This window comes from Pinus tabuliformis, chromosome 3_1, assembly GCF_031772625.1.
Source record: "Pinus tabuliformis cultivar Carrire ecotype Pingquan chromosome 3_1, CPIR1, whole genome shotgun sequence".
NCBI lineage: Eukaryota > Viridiplantae > Streptophyta > Pinopsida > Pinales > Pinaceae > Pinus > Pinus tabuliformis.
The window spans coordinates 892,071,683-892,094,062 of record NC_142301.1 but is presented as its reverse complement, the minus strand read 5'-3'; positions in this window follow the sequence as shown (position 1 = coordinate 892,094,062).

Genomic DNA, 22,380 nt, shown 5'->3' with positions numbered 1-22,380 from the left:
GACACAGGTGAATTCTCTAAGCGACTTCTCTTGAACATATCGGCGACACTGACATGATGGATCGGTAGCATTAACCCCAACTATGGATGGTGTGACGGAACCATGGTGATGTGACCAGTGAATGGAACAACCCAACCCGACTCGAATGCAGAGTGAAAGTGTCATGTTCAAGAGCGACTTGCTACCGATAAAGTTTCTTCAAGTTTTCTTCCCAATTTTTCCCCAGTCATTGCTGACTAGTACCTCTTTATTTTTGTCAAGCTTGAGAAGGATAACATATTCTTGTTCTATAATTTTCCCTTCGAGCAAACCCATCGCTATGTTTTAACGAGCCTAGCGATAGTGAAACTCGTTCTTATCTGTATGGACAAGTTTGTCGCTATTCGGTTTTAACGAGTTTAACGACAAGGATAACTCAGTCCTTTTCAATTTTAGAGAGTCTGAAAAAGGGACGTAAAGGAAACTCCAATAATCCTTTTTAGTCATATAATCCCTTGAGTCCGAAAAAGTATAAAACAATACAAAAGGGATGAATTTTCGGTACTTTTAACGAGCCAAACAAGAAAAGCGCTCGGTATTTTTGTGTAATAATCCCTCAAGTCCAAAAAGATTAAAATCTAAAGGAGGGATAGCACTTCCGGTCCCTTTAACGAGCTGGAGAGGCCAATGGCTCGGCAATCCTTTCATATTTTATGAGTCAGTTGAAAAGAGCTTAAAGGAGACTCATTTTTTGAGGAACGAGTGATAAATTCAAGTAGCAGCTAATTCCAGGTAAGGTTTGGAATTTTCCAATCACGGCAGTGTCACAAGGATGGCTAACAGGATCACTCTTCGCAGTTGTTCCTCAAACAGGGTAAACAATCAAATCAAGGTGAATGATCGGCCAATACAGAGTGGAGGTGATGATGAGAACATGACCAAGGCTTCAAAGGCTGATGATAATACATTCATGATGGTTATTTACCAGAAATTGGTTCATTTTTTAATGAGCTTAAACTCTGGGGGAACATTTGCTCATTGCTTATGTTAATTTTTTAACGAGCTTGAATTCCGCGTTAAAATTGCTCGATATAATGGTCATTGATTGTCTTGATTTTACCATTGAAAACTTTGTTCTTTCAAAGGTCGTACTGCCTGCTCAATTGCTTCATCAAACTAGTTAGAAACCAACAATACATGCTTGAAAAATGAGTTAAAACACTAATATTTTACTTGAATTACGTGAAAAGTAATTTAAAAGTGCTTTTTACCTCTCATTTTACCATTTCATTTGAACTTTGGTTTGTTGGAGCTTTGGAGGTGCTTTCCCCCTTTGATTTTCACTAGCTGATTCCGAGAGATTTCGTGGATGATTCTCAACGCCGTCTGGACCAGGTAGGAGCTAAACCTGAGATCTTTAATTTCATCCTTTCCTTTTTGCATTCTGAGCATGTTTTTTGGTTTTTCTGAGCCTCTGGGGTTTGAAAAACTCACCCTGGCTCCATCGCACCTCTTCTACATCGAAATGTGCGATGCATGCTGGCTTAGCCATTGGCCAGTCAGCATGCATCCCACCTAGAACACTGTTGGGGGTGCGATGGGCACAAAGAGGGCCATTTATGCACAATTTTTCATGGAAATTTTTGCATTTTTTTCACCAAATCAAGATCTTGACTCTTCTCTTGTTTGTTTCAGAGATTCATTGGAGAAAAATGCCTGTTACATGGCGAGAATGTGAGCATGAAGAAGAGGACATGCTTGCTTTACATGATCCGGTTACGGTAAATGCACTGCAGAACTGTGGCCTGTTCAAGTTTTTCCGCATCTCTTGCATGAGGCAACAAATCAACCTGTTGCAATATTTTCTCAATGCATGGGATCCTACCACCCAGGTGTTCCAGATTAGGGGCAAATCTATCCCCTTGACTGTCGTGGACATCTATTTTTTGACCGGCTTATCGAGGCGGGGTGCCCCTATCTCATTATCAAGTTCAGCCCATGGGGATGAATCTGTGAGAGATTACATTCGTAGGTATTGCAGAGAGGGATCTCAGCCGAGCAAGGACGGCAAGATCATTATCGGAGATGTCACTTACAGGTCCCTGAGGACCATTTTGTTCACTTTTGCTAGACTGGCTGGTAGTGCAGCACTTCACGTGGCCAACAGGTCTTATATACAGTATGCCTTGGAATGCCTTGAACCAAAGGTGTTCAACTGGTGTGATGCAGTACTCTCTGTGATGAAAGAACAACTAACCAAGGTGAAAAATGGAAGATTGAAGAACTTTGGATATGGTTCTATCTTGACAGCTTTCGCCTTGGAAAAGATCCCGCTGATGCAGCCGTAGTATGTTTCACTTGGTTTACCTCCACCGACTGAGCCATGGATGTAGAGATGGGTCGAACTTATGGCCAAACATGCTGTTTAGTCCCAGATTTCCTTCTTTGATACCTTTTTCGAGTGGTTCAACTCTCAGGAGATGGTTTTTCCTGAGTATCCATATGCCGGTATAGATTTTTGGGGTGATCCGGATTTGGTACTGCCTGCTCGCGAGCAGTGGGGTGTCATCGGTAAATTCTCTGACCATATCTCTGTTTATCATTTCTCTTTATAATGTTCTTGTGCTTTCTTCTATCATGACTAATCAAAACTCATGTGCTCATGCAGATGTTGGACCAGTTCGACCAGTAGTACGCCTGAGAGTGCCAGCTACTGCTCCAGCAGGAGACGGTGCGGGAACGGCTTTCCTTCAGGACCTTGATGCAGTTGAGACTCTTTCAGCATTGCAGGATCAGGTCAAAGGCCTTACTCTTGGTATTCCGGGTGTGAGGACCGACGAGCTGCCCCTGAGGTTGCAGCGACATACTACCGGTGTGTCGAGTCGGTGGACTAGGCTTTTACGCATGATTGCACAGGCAATGACTTGTTATCACCAGCATCATTAGACTAGGGTGCCCCCTAGCATTTTGAGTTTTGGGTCATTTGACCAATTTTGTCTTGGTTACAGAACATTATGTGTAAACCATAAACAATTGCATATATATATATATATATATATATATATATATATATATATATATATTATTTTCGGAGATTTATTTCGGTTAAGTTACATGATCCTAATGCAAATGTTGATGAAATGCTTCTTTTTATAAATGTTGCAAATGTCTATCTAACACATAATTCGCCAATGAGTCTGTTAATGTGTTTAAGTTTATGGAAATATGTTGATATTGAATAAAATCAAATTGCCTTCCCAAAATCTTGAACCTTAGGAACATGCGATAGATAGTTGGATTTCGGACGAAGTAAATACCAGTGAGTTGTAGTATGACGAGCTGTGAGTCTAGCATGACGACAAGTCAGCTTATGCCATGTGTGATGGTATCAGAGAGAAGTTCTATCAACGCGCTATATTCAGCAATGTTATTTGTTGACCGACCAATACATACCCCTCTGAAACTTACTAACTCGCTGCTTGGATCAAAAATGGCCCAGGCCGCAGAAGATAGATTCTGTGAATTACGACTCGCTCCGTCAACATATACAACGAAAGATTCCAATAGGTTCGACATCTGTGACAAATGTAAAAAGTGGATTACTTGACCAAAACAATTACTCTTAGTGAAAACAAAAATGTAACAAAAGCATAAGGGTTACCACACTGAATCATGCGTAGTAACGCTTAAGGTACAACCCATTACGGGGTTACGCCAGTGGAATCCCATCATAATCCATTAACTCGTAGGCTCCTTTTGCTAATACACGCTTAACAATATAGGGGCCCATCCATAAAGACTTGAACTTACCTACTCCCAATTTATCGGATTCCTGGTCATAAAGCAAGCCCAAGTCACCTTCTGAGAAGACACAGGGTTTGACATTCTTGTCGAACTACGCCTTGACTCGTTTCTTATGGGCTTCATTAGCCAAAGCGGCATCACGACGGGTTTAATCCATTTGGATTAGTTCCAAGAAACGAGCCTCCTCTTCTGAAGTTCCAGGGAGGAGGTCGACTGCGAGTTTGAGGGACGAGATTTCACACTGAACTGGTAAGATTGCTTCTAGGCCATACACCAGTTGAAAAGGTGTGAACCCGGTTGCATTCCTTACCGACGTTCGGTATGCCCACAAGGTTGAGTACAGGATTAGGTGCCAACTCCTTTTGTGGACTCCAATAATCCTTTGCAGCATTCGCTTCAGGACTTTGTTGATTGCTTCAACTTGTCCATTGGCATGCGGGTAATATGGAGTAGAGCTGTCATGGGACAAACCTAATTTGGCAGCCAATAATTTTTTAATAAAAAAATAATATTTAAACCTATATTTTAAATTAAAAATAAAAAATAAAAAAATCTTCAAATAAATATAAATCAAATCTCTATATATATATAAATTTTAAATAAATAAATATATTTAATATATATATATATATATATATAAAATTTTAATAAATAAATATATATATATATATATATATATATATATATATATATATATATATATATATATATATATATATATATATATTTATTGTGTAATGTAATTCAATCTTCGCTCTCCTTCTCGAGTATCAATCTCTCTTCCATCCCGAGTCACTTCCTTCCTTCCCCTTACACTCACCCTTTACCCCGCTTTCCAGATATTTTATTTAAACAATGCGTTGATATGCTATCTACATAGGTATTCATTTTTCATTAGCAATTTTTATAACCCTTTATATTGTTTTATTAACTTCGAACTCCATTTTCTATACCTACCAATATAAAAACCCTTTACCCCCTATATATCCCCCAATATATTATGTCATTTTTTCCTCAATATATATCCCCCAATATGAACCCACATGGTATGGTATTGCTCCCCCACTGAAACCCCCCATGTCTACAACCCAATATAGTGGAGAACTGTAGGTGTAATGTATGTAAGTAAATAAGTAAGCATGTAAACATATTTTAAATGTCATCTCCACATATTTTAATTAATATTCAAATTAAAACATATAAATGTAAATTGTAAAGTAATGTAATGTAAATTGTAAGATGTTGAGCTATCAATTTGATAAAAAGAAATTGGTATATCTATAATGTAAAATTAACATACAAGGAGAGAAATAACATGTGTGTTTGGGGGGGGTGAGATAGAGAGACAAAGAAGGAGAGTTGGAGGGAGATAGAGATATAAATGGAGAGAGAGAGAGAGAGAGAGAGAGAGAGAGAGAGAGAGAGAGAGATGGGGGAGAGAGGGAAGGGCAGAGAGAGAAGCAGTGAGGGAGAGAGATAGACACAAAAATGGAGGGGGGGGGAGGGAAGAAGAAAGAGACACACAGAGACAAATACATATATTATATAGTATTATATAATATTGAACATTATTAACTATAGAGAAAGAAAAGTAAGAATTTTACAAAAGGTAAAAGAAATTGGATTTAGAAGCCATAAATATTTTGGTTTTTCATCTAAATAGATGCATTTATTTTAGTGTACATATTGATTCATTATCCTATTTGATCGAATGCACTTGGTGCATTGATTTCAATGTAGTTGTTGATTTCTAATCTTATTTGATTGCTTGCACTAGATGCTTTGATTTCAGTGTAGATGTTGATTTCTAATCATATTCGATTGCTTGCACTAGATGCATTATTTCAGTGTAGATGTTGATTTCTAAACTTATTTGATTGTTTGCACTAGATGCATTGATTTCAGTGTAGATGTTGATTTCTAATTTTATTTGAATGCTCGCAGTAGATGCATTGATTTCCTTGTAGTTGTTGATTTCTAATTTGATGTAACTAGACATAAGATGTACATTAATTTCAAAGTAATTAGATTAATAGTGTGCATTGATTTCAGTGTAAGGACAAAATAATTATTGACGATGTGCATTGATTCTTGTGTTAAAGTAATTCAACCATAAATAATACTTGAATTCTCATCTTAAATAAAATGTTCACTTACCTAAAATGTTTTGTTTTTGAAACTATAAACTATTTCTAATTGCCTACATTTTTATTATTCTCATTTTCCATCATTCAACATTGTTAGTCACTTTGCATTCAAACGACGTAATGGAAAACAACTAATATTGAAACTTACTTGGGGTTTAACACTCCATAAGTCACAATGATTGACTTTGGAGAAAAATACTATTAATATTGGAGTGCAAGAGAGACAAGATATGATGTTTACTACAAAATCTCGAGTTAAAGAATTTGAATGGTCTACGATTTCAACCGCCCTTTTCATATGATCCATATGAAAATATGGCATAACTAATAGGTGTGACACTAAGAACGGTAGAAGAAAATAGCTTCAGATTGATCACAATGAATACATTTTTATTATTCCCATTTTCTATCATTCAACATTGTTACATTTTCACTTTTCATTCAAAACTTTTGTTTCAACATTTTTCATCATTCAACTTATTAACAATATCTATTATCTCGGCAAACTAAGGTAACTAAGCAAATTTAAAATTAAAATGACTAGATTAATTTTAGAAATATTTAATATATTTAAAATGATCAGAGTAATTAGATGTTCAACAAATTTTCCATGGTTGCACATGACTAAATCTAGCCTAGATCCATCTTATCCTCGAATCTATCAAGCGCTAAGTGGGATGAAATCTCTCGAGATGCAAACCTTTCCACAAGTTTTGCACTAAAAAAAGAGGTTTTCACCTCGAGATATTTGATCCCTCTCGATTCTTAATATATATGGGGTTAATATTGATATAGGATGGTTTAAGTAATAAAAGTTATTAAAAAAATAAAGTTAAGAAGATATTGTTTTTAATACAAATTTTCCTTTTTAAATGTGTGAGTTAGGGATTTCTATTATATTTCCACTATAAAAAAAAAAGTACATAGTCTTATCTACTGACATGCCACTTGGGTAATGACACTAACAACACAACTGAATTTCCTTTTTCCATATAATTATATTTTCAAAACTAATGCAATAATGCAAAATAACAATTCTGAGAATGTTAGAATTACTACTTCCTAGCATATATTTATAATAAAACTAATTAGCAAGTTCATTGTTGATGGAAAGTAAAGCAAAAAACTAAATTCTTAACATGTTACCTTGGAGATGAGTCAACTCATATGAACATTTGATTCTCTTCTTCTTCTTAAGAATCAAAGAATTCCAACTTTGTTATCCTTTTTTCCAACTAGGAGACATTGTTGTCCATTTATTTTCACCTATATTTGGAAAGAATCTATGCAGAGCAAGTTTTCTTGTCGGACCTCCTCTCCACTGATACTTTTCCATGATAATTTTCGCTAGTAAATATCCAGTATTTGGAGATATGACAAATCATTACCATTTCAATCTGAAATATGACAGAAAGTGGAGAACTCAGTGTCAATGTCAATAGGCCCATATCTCAGCTCACAACTTTCTGCAGCGTCTAGTAGTGTGGTGGCCATTCTGCCCATGGGCATAACATCGAAAAAAGGAGGGGATTTCCACTCCACCACACGTATTTGGGAGTATAACTCTTTTGACAGTAGGGTGGCAGGTATTTTGGCTAGAGTTGGCACCAAGATGACAAGTGTGTTGATCTCATTTCGGAACGTGTCTTCTCCTCTTGATCCCCATTCATAAAGCCCAAGCTGTCCATCCAAGAGGCGGATCAAGTTGGTCCTGCACGAGCTCTCCTCCTCTGCCCGGTCTGAGTACGTGGAGTCACCGATTCCGTCAAGAATTTTCACCTCCCTTGAATTATCAACCCCCTCCCAGTTGTTTAGGCAGCGAGGAACGAAGCAAACCTTTAGCCCCTTTTTGAGGAGTCGTATGAATCCAGGGTTTTCTCCTTTAACCTGGCCTAATAAGAGGATTTGTTCGTCCTGAAGGGTGCACATAAGTTGGAGGTTGTATACGAGCCACTTTAGCACATCGAACCTTTCCAGCCTAATCTCTTCCGTGGAATAGGGAGAAGGCGCTCCTAATGCCTGAAAATATTGATGAATCCTGCTCATTCGGCTCAGGTTCAGCTCAGATAACTTGTCATCCCCTAAATAAATAATCGCACTCTTCTAGCATACTAGATGCCTCCGTATTTTGCCTAGCCCTAGGGGCTTTGATGAATCCTGCGTAACTTGGGGGTTCATGAGCCCTTGCTGAGGGCAAAGTTTTGTCTTTCCTTTTCGATGCCTTGCTAACGATCATTTTGGCTAAGTGAAATCCGACTTTTTTGGTTGTCGCATACCGGCAGGCTTCGTACTCCTCGAGAGACATCCCCCATATGTGAATATCCACGTCGCTATAGACATCAAGGTCGGGGAACATGGAGAAAACCTTCCCCAACCTTTCACTTTCATGAATTGCACTTGGCCCACGATATGTGGATGGAACTCTTTTAGCAACATAATTTTGATATCGTTGTAGGTGTATACCAGATTCTTTATCCCAATTAGATAGGTCATAACCACAGGGAAATTCTGGATACTAAACGGTGGATCCTTTGTTTCGGCGACTAGGATGCTTTCCACTCCCAAATAGAACCCGAGAATCATATTGATCATTCCCTGGGGAGAGATGTACATGCACATCGACACAACCAGAAAAAGGTACAGTGGTTTTTTGTTACAGTTTGTTTTGTGACAGGCAGCCATAAGTGTGTTTCGGGTGTTGTTCGCCATTATCAAGAAAGAGATGCTCTTGTAGCAACTGAACGGAAGAGAAAATCCATCAGATTCTCTATGAATTATGAGAAGTAAGCTTAGGGTTGAACCTCCCAATAGTGACCCGCATTTCTCCACCCTACAAATAGTCTGGTAGTCTAGAGGTGGGGGAATCCATCAATATCAATATCTTGTCCATTCCACTCTGATGAATAAGGGAGATTCAAAGCATATATTATATATGTCATTATGCAATCGAGATCTTGAACTAATTGGTTCATTTCAACCAGTGATTCCAGTGATTCCAGTCATGAATGAGATAGGTTATATATGTCATTATGTGATCGATTCATTCATTATATATGTCATTACGCTCCTACCTACAAGCCCTCTAACCTGCCAAGCCATCTCATCTGCCAAGCTTGGTTCATGGTAGTGATGTTATTAGATGGTATCTAGGTTTAGAGAGAATTGGTCTAGCTGTATATAGAGAAAAGGGGTTCAGTGGGATAGATCTACTAGATGGAGATAGAGTTCGATGGGGATAGGGTGAGTTCATCTTAGCGGTCTGATTTTGATGGTTGGTATGGGTGCTAGGGATAGTAGGGATGGATGGAATGCTTGCTTGCTGGATGGATAGTTGTCAGAGTCTGCCTGCTGTATTTGATGAGTTAGCAGAGTAAGACGTATGGAGATAAAGAGAGTTTAAGTGGTCTACGCGGTATGAGTATGATTCTGATGGCTAGGCTAGAAGGTCTGGATGTTGAGATGGGTAGAGGTTCGTTGGGTAGTATGGGCTCATAAGGCAGGTTGGAGTGTTGTGTAAGATGGTTGTTTCCTCTGCCTGCTGGAATGATGGTTGGAATGCAGTCTGCTTCCTTGATTGACTGATTGATTGATTTCAGTCTACCTCCTTGCTTTATGGATAGATTGATGGAGCTTGTTAGAATGAGCTAGGCATATATGCTTTAATTGGTTGAGTGTCTGCTTGGTTGATTGGTTCAATACGCTCAGTATATCCTTAGAGAGATAGTGATGTTAGTGGATGTTTCCATAGGGAGGAGCTAGTTGTGTTCTAGATGTGTATAGCTAGAAAGAAGGTAGGATGGGTATAGAGAGAGATGAAGTTAGTATGAGCAGTTTGGAGTATGAGAAAAATGAATCCAAGTATGATGGTTGGGGATAGAGCACTCAATTCCTATAGTATGAGTGGTCCCAACCGAAAATCAGACCGCCTCGTTCTGACTAAGATGTTAGGGACCCAGAACTGGCTTGCCTCGGTCCACGATTACCACCAACCCATACCAGAGGCCACTGGGTTAGAGGGGACAACACATGGATCCCAATCCACAAAGTGGACTGTCAATCTTAAATTTAAGATGGGCAGTTAGGGAAGATGGAAGCTGACTTGCCTAGCTAAGGATGGATCCACTTTTCAGGTGGGCCACTAGGGGAAATCTCATCAACCCGGCCACTGGTGGTCCCAACCTCATCTGAGACTCCATAAATAAATCAAACTTTCTTTGGGGAGACGCCCAGGTCCCTTCTCCCTCTCATGATACCTCTTATTCAAAAGCTGGAAAGCCAAAGTCTAAGAAGGTCAAGTGTGTTTATTGCAACAAGCTCAGGCATGATGAACACAAGTACATGAAGAAGCAACTTGATCATCTTAGTCATCTTCTTTATAAGAAGAACATCACCCAATTCTGTCAAAAAGATTTCACCAGCTGAAGAGTCTGCCAAGGCATAGGAGAAGAAAGCGAAAGCAAAGGATCCAGCTCAGGCACTTGTAGCTGTTGCATCTCAACCTTCCTCATGGGTGCTTGACTCGAGTGCTTCACACCACATGGCTTCATCTCGAGATGACCTTGCATCTTTGGAGCCTTGTACTACATCGACTATCTGGATGGGAGATAATACTCCTTTTGAGGTCTATGGGAGAGGATCTATTGATATGGATGATGGGACATTTCAAAATGTTATTTGTGTTCCTTCATTATCAACCAATCTCCTCTCTATTTACCAAATCACTCATTCTGGTTCAGGCAGGCGGGTTGAGTTCACACTCGATTCTATGGTCATTAGTGAGATGACAAATGGTGTTCTCAAAATTTGTTCCCAAGACTCCATCTGTTGTTTTACTCACTCATTTAGATGAGGTGAGAAGATTGTGACATGAGCAGTTTGGCCAGCTCAACTACCACTATTTGCAACAACTCAACAAGAAGAGCATGGTTACAAGGTTGCCAGATGTAAGATTTTCTGATGGTGTCTGCCAGGGCTGCATTCTTAGCAAGCATCCGGAGGATAAGTTTGACAAAGGCAAAGCATGGAGAGCTAAAAACGTTCTGGAGCTTGTTCACAATGATTTGATGCTGCTACACATCTAACAGTGAGACCACTTTGGGTGTGTCAGACACCACAGGCAGTAGGCGATGTAGTTGGGGATCTAGCAGACATCAGGCAGACACGTTCTCAGTTTCAGGGTGCTCCACGGGCTCTCTCTACTACAGAACCTTTTCTACCAATCCACTACTATATTTATACTACTGCAAATCTGCAGTCTTTTCAAGAGGCTTCTGGTATTCCTGAGTGGGACGCAGTAATGCAGGAGTATGGTTTGCTGATTAGGAGCCACACTTGGAATCTAGTTTCTATCCATCCAGGAAGAAAGCTTGTTCGATGTAAGTGGATATATCAGACAAAGTTTGCAGCAGATGATATAGTAAATAAGAATAAAGCTCAGCTAGTGACAAAGGGCTTATCAGAGGTACCTATCATTGAGTACAATGAGACGTTTGCACCAGTTGCAAAAATGGACTCGATACGGCTTGTGCTAGCCATTGCTGCAGCTCAACGCTGGGAAGTTCCTTAGATGGACGTGAAGAGTGCATTTCTTCACAGGGATCTTGAGGAGGAACAACTCACCTGGCATCTATTTACCCACCCACCCTGCTAGATCCTAGGTTTACCTTAGGCTGAAAAGGTAGGATCTAGGGCTGACATCAAACCACGCTCAGCCCAGTAGCTAGCCCTACCAGGTCAGGAGAGGGCTCTCTTCAAGTCAATCTCAGCAAATGATTATATATGGGGCTTGATATGGCTTAAATATCTTCTGATTTTAGGCTAGGTATATTTGTAAGAGAGTTTCATTTGATAAAGTGATGACTTGTTGACTCAAAGGGAAAGACACATTATGGGGTGTGGGGATTGAGGCTCAGTTCTGCAGAGATCTCAATGGGGCAAGGTAGGCAATCATTTTTGCACTTAAATTTTAGTGAGATGGAAGGAAAAGACATCTGAGGTGTTGAATAGGGCAAGAGCAATCATGAATCCTCCCCAAACAGCTGAAAACATCAAACAACTAAAGCAAACTTCAAGTAGAGCATTTCACTTTCAATGAATTCTACTTACACTCTTCTTTGTTTAGTTCAAAAGAAATAAGATAGATAATGCAATCACATAAAAAAATTCACAATCACAAGGAGAATCACTGTACCAAGACAAATTTCCACATGAATCCCAAAGAGTGCTACAAATCCTGGTCTCAATTCCTTAGCCAAAATACTGAAAATAAATGTACAATGAAGCTCACGGCTTTCTCAAGAGTCCAACCATGGTAATGACTGAAAAATAACATAATATAGACAAACATAGCCCATCCTTGCCTCTAGGGGTTGAGATATCAAGTTTAGGAGCTGATCCAACTAATTCTAAACTAAGAACTAGAAACTAGGCAACATAACAGCATGCCACTAGAAACAAGGGAATTGATTCATTCAGTTTCAAACAACCTCTAAACTGATGAATCTACCTCTAAAAGTGAAAATCCAACATATTTACATCATAATCCATCAATTTTCATCATATTACATCATAAATTTTCCATTAGGAAAGTGAAAAAGACAAACTAGGCGAAGCTGGGCGAAAAACAGAGCAAAACTTGGTCAAACTGCAATTTTTCTCTATGCGCTGCGCCTGATTCTCTATGCATAGTGCCTATTTGGACCCACTTATGGAGGCCTTCTCGATGTCAAAATGAGCTCTAGGCATGCTTGTTGGAAAGGTCTGCCTGTCTACTTTCCAACCCAAGTAGAATTTTTCAATTTGGCCTCCATTTTGCCCCCCAAAAGTCCATTCTCCCAACACTACTTCCTATGTGTCAAAATAGGGGCGGTGACGCCATTTTTTAGTGTTTTTGACCTTTTTGAGGGCTCAAAACCTGCCCAAATTTCTTGGCCATAGGTAGACAAGTGTAATTTTGCATGAAAAATCCAAAAAATACCGAGTTTTTCAGATTTGGAGGCCTCTAGCAAAAGCGAGCGCCACGTGGCGCGGCGCATGAGGCAGAAAAACCTATTTTTTGTGCCAAAAATTTGCAAAAAAGCAAAAAGAGTCTTCTCTATCAAGTGTTGTGATGGGCCAAGGAAGCCTTAGCCAATATCTGAAGTCCTTCATCCTCTTTTTTCCTCCTTGATTCTCTCTTCAACTTTGCTTTCAAATTCCAGATTCTCGCTTGGCACACCAAGTTCCGGGACAAGTAATGATATGGCAAGTTTCGAAGCATATTCTTCTCATTTATTGCATTCTCCAGCTTCCTCTCCAAGTGGATATTGACTCTTTCGAGCCATGACTCCCTGTCAGCATTGGTCTCTTGCTCTAAGGAAGTGAACTCCACCCTCCTCCTTTGGGCAGCTTGGCAGTTTTGCCGAATGTTTTGCAACTCCATAACCACCTGCTGATCCTCAAGCTGCTTATTCCTCTACTCCAAGTACTGTATAGTCCATTGTGCTCTGTCCAAGTTGGTAGACAATGCATCAATGTCCGCCTGCTGCTCCTTAATGATCTCTCTAAGATTTTCACTTTGCAAGCCCATATCAGTATCATCACCCTCAATGAGGATGAAATCAGTCTCCCGCTCACCAGATGGTCCTTCCTCCTATAGTGGCCTCTTGCCTCGGTCCTGAACCTGCTGTGCTGATGAAGGAAGCAAGGCCCCTTCAACCCCAGGTGGAGATAACACTCGCTTTGCTACTGCAAACAACCGTCTAGTTCCCCTCTGATAGGAGATGAACACCGGCACACTAGCGGTCTTGTGACCCTCATGCTGATAAGAAGGTCCACCTATCTCATGCCCAGCCTCCGAAGGTCCCTGTGAAGCTCTGAAAAACTCAGAGAGATGAAGTCATCCCAATTGATGCCCTGTAAACCAAGCTGATGAGCGACCACAATTTTGATGAGAGCAAAATGATAAATATTGTTGAACTGCTGCTGAGGGGTCTTGTGCTACACAAGAGTGGTCATCTTCTCTATATTTCGGCATATGAAATAAGGAATGTTCATCATGCGTACCCGAGTAAAATGCATCAGCAACCTGATGTGATAAGCATACAAGCGGGAGAACCAGCCCTCACAGGTGAAATACTTCATAATGATTTTCATTAAAGGAGCATATTCATCCTTAAGGAACCGAAAAGGAAACACTCTCTTGATCTATCTCAAAAAACTGGGTTTGATGTATGGTTCATAGTGCTGCCGGTCAATTTTATGCCTCTTGTTCCATGGTTCTCCAATTTTTGGTATGCCGGTTGCCAATGAAATGGTTTCTGGCATTAATGTGAAAGTGACACCAACAAGAGTGTCTTGATCACCATGTAAATGCAACACAAATAATTGGGCCAACTCATGATGAAACTGAATATTAGCAACCTTCTCGCAAAATTCATAACATGACTGATGCTGGAAACAAAATATGGCAAGAGGGCAAGCCTGTAACTCGGCAAGAGTGGTTGGTTCTTCTCTGATATGTCTGCCACCTTTATGAGGCCTCCTGGGTGCATGTCCCTTCGTAGGTGAGTCACTTTGGGTCTCCTCTTCGTAATCATATGAAGGATCAGATGCCATAGCTGCTGGTAGACAAATTGCCTTGGAGAAATATGTGCTGATGTGTCAAACTGTGTTGGACTGCATTTGATGATTGTTTTACCTCTGCCACCAAGGGAAAATAGTGAAACCAGGGATTGTAAGGGGAGGGAAAAATAATGGGAATTTATGAACTGTTGGGATATATTTAGTTAGGGAAATATGGGATGTTTTGGGAGTTTTTGTATAAGATTAGGGTTTGGGGTTTTACATTTAGGACTTTGGGAAAGGGAACTTGGAATAGGGGATTAGAGATTTTAGGGGGTATGGGAACTTAGGGAACAATGAAATCAAGGGAAAAATGGGATAAGGAAGTGATGGAGGGATGATAGACTTGGTTGCAAAATTGTTAATCAAACCCGAGTTAGCAAGTTTCTTGGAATTTCAAATGGTAGGGTTTGATGTTTTTTTTTTAAACCATTACCATTCATCAACCACCGTAATATAAGTACAAACTTGGATGAAACACAATGATGGAGGCTCTACCTGGCAAATCCGTGCGATTTTTGGCGATCGGAGGTGGTTCTGGCGATTTTTGGGCCCTCTAGCTATATGCGCCGCGCATGCAGCCCAATGCGCCATGCCCTCTGTATGCGGCGTGCCCGTATTATTTTTCACTGGATCCTGAGGCCCAATGCGCTGTGCCCAGTGAGTGCGTCGCGCCTCCTGCCCACTGTGCCGTGACGGCAACTTACAACAATTTTTTACCCAAACTTCACACTCACTCTCCCAAATCGTTTTGCTTTGGTTCTCCTTGCTCTTGGAATAGAAATGAACTTAAAACACTTGGAGAAATGATTTATGCATGAGATTTTCAAATTTATTTTTCCAAAACCCACTTTCATAATGTTTTGCAAATGAATTTATCTTCAAACTCTATTTTTTTCACTTTTTCACTTCATTTGAATTTTGTAATGAACTAAATGGCCTGAGCTTTGCTTGTCTTGCAGGTGTTGAAGCTTTTGGGCTAAGGAAAGAAACCAGGGTGCAGATGAAGGAATTTACAATGAAAGCTAAATACTTAGTTTTTTCCTCAAAAAAGAGTTTTGAGGAAAAACACATTTTCGAACACTTGGTGATGAAATTTATTGATGTTGCAACCTCCTCATGGCCTGCTAGTAATTATTGGACCACATTTTTTTATGAAACCCTAGACCTAATTGACGATGAAACCCTAAAGACAACTTTTGCAATTTTCGAGATAAAAGGAAGACTGTATATGTTTTTAAATGAACAAACATGAGCCAATAGGTAGATAACATGAGGGAAACTGTAGGAATGCCACTACCGTCAGATGATCTATGTGCCTAATGGAATGCAGATGACTGGGCGGGACACCTAATAAATGCAACAAGAGGATTTGATCTCTGACGGAGGGATGAAAATACCGACTCTAACACACCCCAATCCCCGGTGAGGAGGAACAACTTACCTGACATAAGGAAGGTACATAATTTGGTCCTGAACTACCTAAGGCAATAAAAATGGAAGAGGTAGTTCAGAAGGCCTGAAGTAAACATGAGCATTAGATTGTGAAGGATTTCACTTGCCTACGCACGTTTGCGGCCAGGAATCAACTCAAGTGGAGGAACCAAGGCACCTAAACTAAACTACCCACAGTCACAGCGAGGGCTTTAGCTGCAGGTATCTTCCTGATTGCTCTGGGTACTGTTTGATCAGAGAATGATAAGACTAGCTAGAGAACCAGGGGTGACGTTAGGTTGTGGTACCATGAGCTAAGGAGAAGAGAAAGGATCTTCGATACGTCTAACTAGGATTTGGGACTGTTATTTGGTTGGCTATTGGCTAGTCTCCATTTGTAGGGGTTAGCATTACTCCCTGTCAACTTGTTTAGCAGATCAGGCCTGACTCAAGCCTGCTTTAGGCTCTTTGTATTACTCATTCAATCCCATCGAATCCTTAAGTTTTGACTTGGTAAATTGGAAAGTGAGAAGGGGGTCTACTTTTTCTGGTGTTGGTCCTGTTTATTTGGAGTTATAGCTGCTAGCCTTAAGCCCAAGAGCCCGTCCCTGGAGCAAGGGAAGAATTCCTTAAGCCTGGGGTCCTTGTTAGAATTGCATGAGGTCCTAAAATAAGCAAGCTCGCCCAGGAACCCAAGACTCAAATCTGCTTCGGTATTCTTCGAAGGGGCTGGTTGGCATCTCGTTCCCAATAACGGTGATACCCGGGTGGGCTCGAAGCTCACGGCTTGCCAAGCCAGCCCTAGTTTCTTCAACACCAGTTGATGTCTTAATGACACTCTATTTTTCCATTGTCGCATTTATTTTCCTTCTTTTAGAAGAACTTGGCTCGCTATTATATTGATACGGGTCTTAGCGCCAAATCGATTTAGTGATCACCTTAGTCATACTTGTCAGTCGATGATTCCATACCTACCCATATAGTTGAAGTCCGGTTGATGATTCCGATCTCACTTACCCACCTGAAATTTTTGATATTGTCATTGTATCCACAGTAGTTCAATACCTCTCGTCACCCCTTTTTCATACTGGTTCTTTCTCATACGGGGAACATGGAGCGTATCTATTTTGGGGGGCCAGACCAAGCACTTTCTATTCGGAAATTTGTTTTCTTCATGAAGGAAAGGCTCCTAATAACTGTAGTTGTATCCCACATTAGCTCTTTACCCCTCTCGCTGGTGTTCGGTAGGCATCCCGATTATATACCTTTCATGATGGTAACACATTCCAAGCTAGCTGTTATTATATCTTATATAGATCTATATATGTTTATAATTACTTGGACCTACACCTCGTGCTAGTTCATGCGCTAGTAAACATATCGACCTCCATAGGTAGATGATGCCCTTTTCAGAAGCTTTTCTCCACCCTTTAAACGCTAATCTATCTCTCTTAACCACAGCTACTTATCGTGCTTTCTTTTCATTTGGTGCTTCAGACCTTTTAGAGCCTTTTTACAACTAATTCTTCATCCCACCTCTCGCATGTATTGGTGCCATCTCTTAAAATCTCCTGTACATCCGGTGGCCGCTACAAAAAGACCTGTACTACATAATGAATTAATTAAGCCTACACCTTGAGAGAATATCTCCTGTACTTATTTAGTGGTTTCATATGAGTTACCTGTGCAACAGAATTAGTTCTACTTACGCATGCTTAACCCTACTAAGTGAGGTTTCAACCTTATAAGAAAGAAAAGAAAGCGACTGGGCTTATTATCTTGAAACCGGAGCTCGTGCTGCTATTAGGCTACCGGTTATCAGCGCTACCAAGCTATGATGCAGGTTGATCCTGTTACCAATAAAGAAAAAGAGAAAGATTAAGGTGAAGCTTATCCAACCATAGGAACATAATCTAGCTACTGAGACTTAGACTTAGACTAAGCTAGCTGAACAAGGCAGGGATGAAACGAAGGAAGAATCGGCATGACGCTAACAGATAGGTAGTCCATGGACCTCCTTTAACTCTTTGGTTTCTGACCTTAGAGGGGCATCCTACCTTGTTCTACTCATGCATGAATGGTTCGGGGAGAAGGTAGTTTGTGGAACCTTACATAGATGTTTTACATTCCTTAGTAAGCTCTGGTAGGAGATTCATGGTAGGTGAGTGAAATAGATGTTGGACTTTGGCTACGTCCCTTATCACTCTTATCCTTTCCTGCAGTCCTGGTCATGTTGACGCGCTCGCAGGCTTTGGCATATTGTCCCCCTTTAGGGTAACGAGAAAAAAAAAAGAGAGAGAAAAGATAGACCGCACCCCTCGAAGAGGGAGAAGGGACCTAGGCATCTCCCTAGAGTGAGAGTTATTTTTATGGTTTGATTTTTGAGGTCGATTGAGTCCTTTCATTTTTTAGGTCGAGTGAGTCTTTTCATTTTTGAGGCCGAGTGAGTCTTTTAACTTTTTAGGTCGAGTGAGTCTTTTAATTTTAGGTTGGTGGAGTCTTAGCTAGCTGGTGCACACAAGTAGGGATTTTGTTGGGTGTGGAGCCTGATTATCTTCTATATTCAAAGGTGTCGCCGCATAGGACCCCAGATCGAAATGCCGCCCGTAAAATATTCGCTGCAAGGGGGGTCCAGGGGGGGTAGCTGCGACCTTTGGGATCCCCCCCTGTCGGGGGGGTTTCGGGGGCAGCGCCCTCGAAGCTAAAAACAAGTGTAAAATTGCCTTGTAAAAGTATAGTAATTTCTAGTCAATCTGGGCCGTTCATTAGGCAGATAATCTGATGGTAGAACTTATGTTTAGTTTAGGGTTTTTTGCCCTAGAAGGCAACCCCCTCTCTTTGTATGAGGGCATTGTATTTGAGGCTGAGATATAGATGTGTATTATGTGAGCGAGAAACAGAGAGGTGAGACTGTGAGAGAAAACAGAGGATATTACAACAAATTTGTTGTAGGTTGTGTCTCTTCATTTTGCTGGATAACAGAAAGGAAGGACTGGCTGTTCGGGGTTGACGTAGCCCAAACTAGGTGAACCACATATATCTGTGTCTCTCTTGTTTTGTGTTTTTTCTGTGTTTATATTTCTGCAATATTCTATGTGTTCCATTGCTCCATAATATATAATTTCCTAACAGATTTCCCTAGAGGTGGGGCTTCGAACCTCCAAGAGGGGAGTGGGTGTATCTGTACGTCGTTGGGTAGGTGTCCACTATGCCTGTATCTCATTTCCCAGAGTGCCTGGCTTTAGACCTGTATCACATTCCTTGAGATCCAGGTCTGCCAATATTTCCTGTTAAGGAACTGTAAGCAGAGCCAGTATCCCATATTCGGTTTCCTATTTGCTTAGCCAGTTTCTGTGTTGACCTTTTCATCGCGCCTGTACGATCAATAGTCGCGCTGACCTCGTTTTCAGAGACAGCGCGCTTTATCCGTGTGCTTCCGTGCTGACGGCGCGCACCTGCTTCTTTGTCCTCCCTGTCATCGCGTCTGTGTGATTTATAGTCGCGCTGACCTCATTTTTCTGAGACAGCGCGCTTTATCCGTGTATTTCCGCGCTGACGTCGCAAAGTTGCTACGGGACCCCTCCCGTCAGCGCCGAGTTGCTGAAGGCCACCCGCGATGATCCTGTAAAACTTGATTTTGTCCAGATCAGCCTCCTGAACTTTTTGCTTTAGCTTTCCCCTCTTCTCTCCACTTGGTTTGTGACTTGTTTTTCATTATCTGAACTCTAAGCTGCTTGCTTGCGAAGTCTTGTTCCGCAGGGTTTCGTTTTTGCTCATTTTTCGGGTTTGCATATACCTTCCTTTTTGCTTTCGTTGCTTGGATTGTTTTTCCGCCATCACTTTTACAACTGCTGGATTGTGTTGGATCTCTATTTGACTGGTTGAGACTCTTATCCTCTGGGTGTTTGCTTCTCTCCATTGATTTCGCACTCTAGCCCTAGGGCATCTAGTGGCCGTGTGTGTGTCAAGCCTCCCGTAGGGATCTTGTTTGCTTGTTTGACCGGCCAACTTCAGATTTGTTGTTGCACTTGTTCAGTGATTGTTGAAGTGTTTTGGGTTGTGTTTCCGAGTGGTTTTCGCTTCCTCCTTGCTTGCAATCCTTGCTTGTCTTGCCGAGCTTAGATCACATAGCTCGTGCGGAACTTAGTTTTCCTTTTGATTTGGGAGCCTTTGTTGGATGTTTTGGGAACTTCGTGTGCTTTCATTAAGTGATTTTCTTGGTGTTCCGGTTCCTCCAAATTCATTTAGATGCTTTGTGCCATTGAAAGAAAATCAAACTAGTAGCTTTGCTTTCGAGAATTGAAAAGGAAAAGAACATTTTGTTGATTTGCATTTTCAAAAGAAAAAGTTTCCTTTCCTTGCTTTTAGCTGCATTAGGTTGTTGGTTTACTTGTATTCGTTTTGTTTGATCAAAAATTCTTTACCTTCTCATAGCTAGAGTTCATCGAACAAAATGAAATTCTTTGGCATGTAGTTTACATCTAGGTAATTGTGAGAGAACATACGATAGGACCTGAAATCGAAACGTAATTTCAAGACCAACTACAAAATGAACCGAATGAATCTAAAAACGCATTGGAACTAAACGCAAACATCTAGAGGTCTAGGTTAGAGATGTGTTCCGGCGTCTTTAAACATAGTCATTGTTGTTTCACATTAGGTTGGGTGATTCCTCCTTCTGTGACTCGATAGTGGTCTAACACGGACTGCGCTCCCACGTACCATCGCGTATATAGGGAGACCCCACTAGGCTTTTATCCTTTATCCATAGGAAGCCGAGTCTGCCGCCTTGTGAACCGTAACGCACCGAACACAGCATTCGGGAAGATTGACTGCAGTACGGAAAGTCCTTGGCCCTCATATGAGTGCTGAGGTGTATAAGCAGTTTTACGGGTCGCTTGGTAAACCCTTGTACCTAGAGTCTCCAGAGCAGTCACTTTTGATCCTTTTCGGACTCCCTAAATGAAAAGGTGCCTGTGAGCGTCTTGTCACTTCGTGCTCATTAAACATTCGAAGGAGACTGGAGTCATCTTTTCGTCCTTTTCTCGACTCTCGAAACATGAAAAGGTCAAGTTTGGTTCTTGTGTCTTAAAATTAATTCGGCCATGATAACATCACCTGGTTAGACCTTGTGTGCGTTAGCTTGAGTAGGTTTCGTTTTCGTTTGCTATGAAAACTTTTCCAGGATTCACCAACCCAGGGTCCCCCTCTGAAGGGAATCCAGGACAATTCCCTCCCCTTGGGAATGTTGGTGCTCCATATATGGCGACGTTGTCCCTCCCAGGGTTAACTGTCGGGTTGCCTGTGTGGTTGTTTTCAACCTCTTTGGTCCCTACCGTATCGGCTGTTAGTCCATCAGTCCCTCCACCTGAAAAACGTCATGTTGATCCTAAGGTGGATCTCTCCCCTTCGACGCCTACTTCTACGTCGTCCTCTTATACTTCGCCTGGTGAAAGTCTCGATTCGCATAACCAGGTGGCTAAGAAGAAGAAGAGGAAGACCAAGAAGAAGAAGTCCCCTAAGGGAGAGCCTACACACACAGTCCCCCCCTCAAGTCCAGCTATCCCCTCCAGTATACCTGAAGTCGGGTCACCGTCTGCTCCTCCGCGGAAGGTCAAGTTTCCTTGTCGATTATGCAAGGAGGACCATCTCCTTCGTGATTGCCCTGGCATTCCCAGGGTATTAGAAGTTTGGACTCACGATCCGGCCTGCCCTCGATCGTCCACTGATGATCATGGCGATGCTACCTCATCAGTTGGGAATGGTAAGGAGAAAGGGAAGCTTCGAATCCCCTGTCGACTTTGTGAAGGCAAACATCCCCTTCACCTTTGTCCACTCATGGATAAAGCCTCTGCTGTGTTGGAAAGTCTTGCTGCTCCTCCGAATCCATTTCCCGCTGGTTATCAACGTCTTTCTACAGCTGTAGATCGCGCCCCTGTTCACAAAGAGATCGCTTCAGATTCTCCTTTTGTCCAGGCCCCTCTTCCCAAACCTGGCTGTTCCCAGCCTGTTCCAGACCCGCCGTTGGTCGGAAAGGGTGTTGATTCGAGTTCACCTCCTCTCAACCCCTCTGTTTCGGAAGAGCAAAATTCTCATGTCCTTCTCATCTCCTCAGATTCTCCTTAGCTTGATAAAGGTTCTCCTGAAACCTCTCCAGAGAATTTAGATTCGGTTCTTTCCGAGCAGGGGGGCAACCATATGGTTCCCCCACCAAGTAGTTCGGTGATCTCCTTTGATTGGAGTCGTTTGACTGCCCCTCCCCTTCCGTCCCATGTGCCTTTCTGGGTCACCACCTATGCTTGCAATACGGTGCTGCCCGGCACTGTGTTAGACGAAGGAGCATCGGTTAGTCTCATGCCCGTTACTACTTGGCGAGCTTTGGGTTCCCCATCGCTTGTACCTGTCGCACCGCATC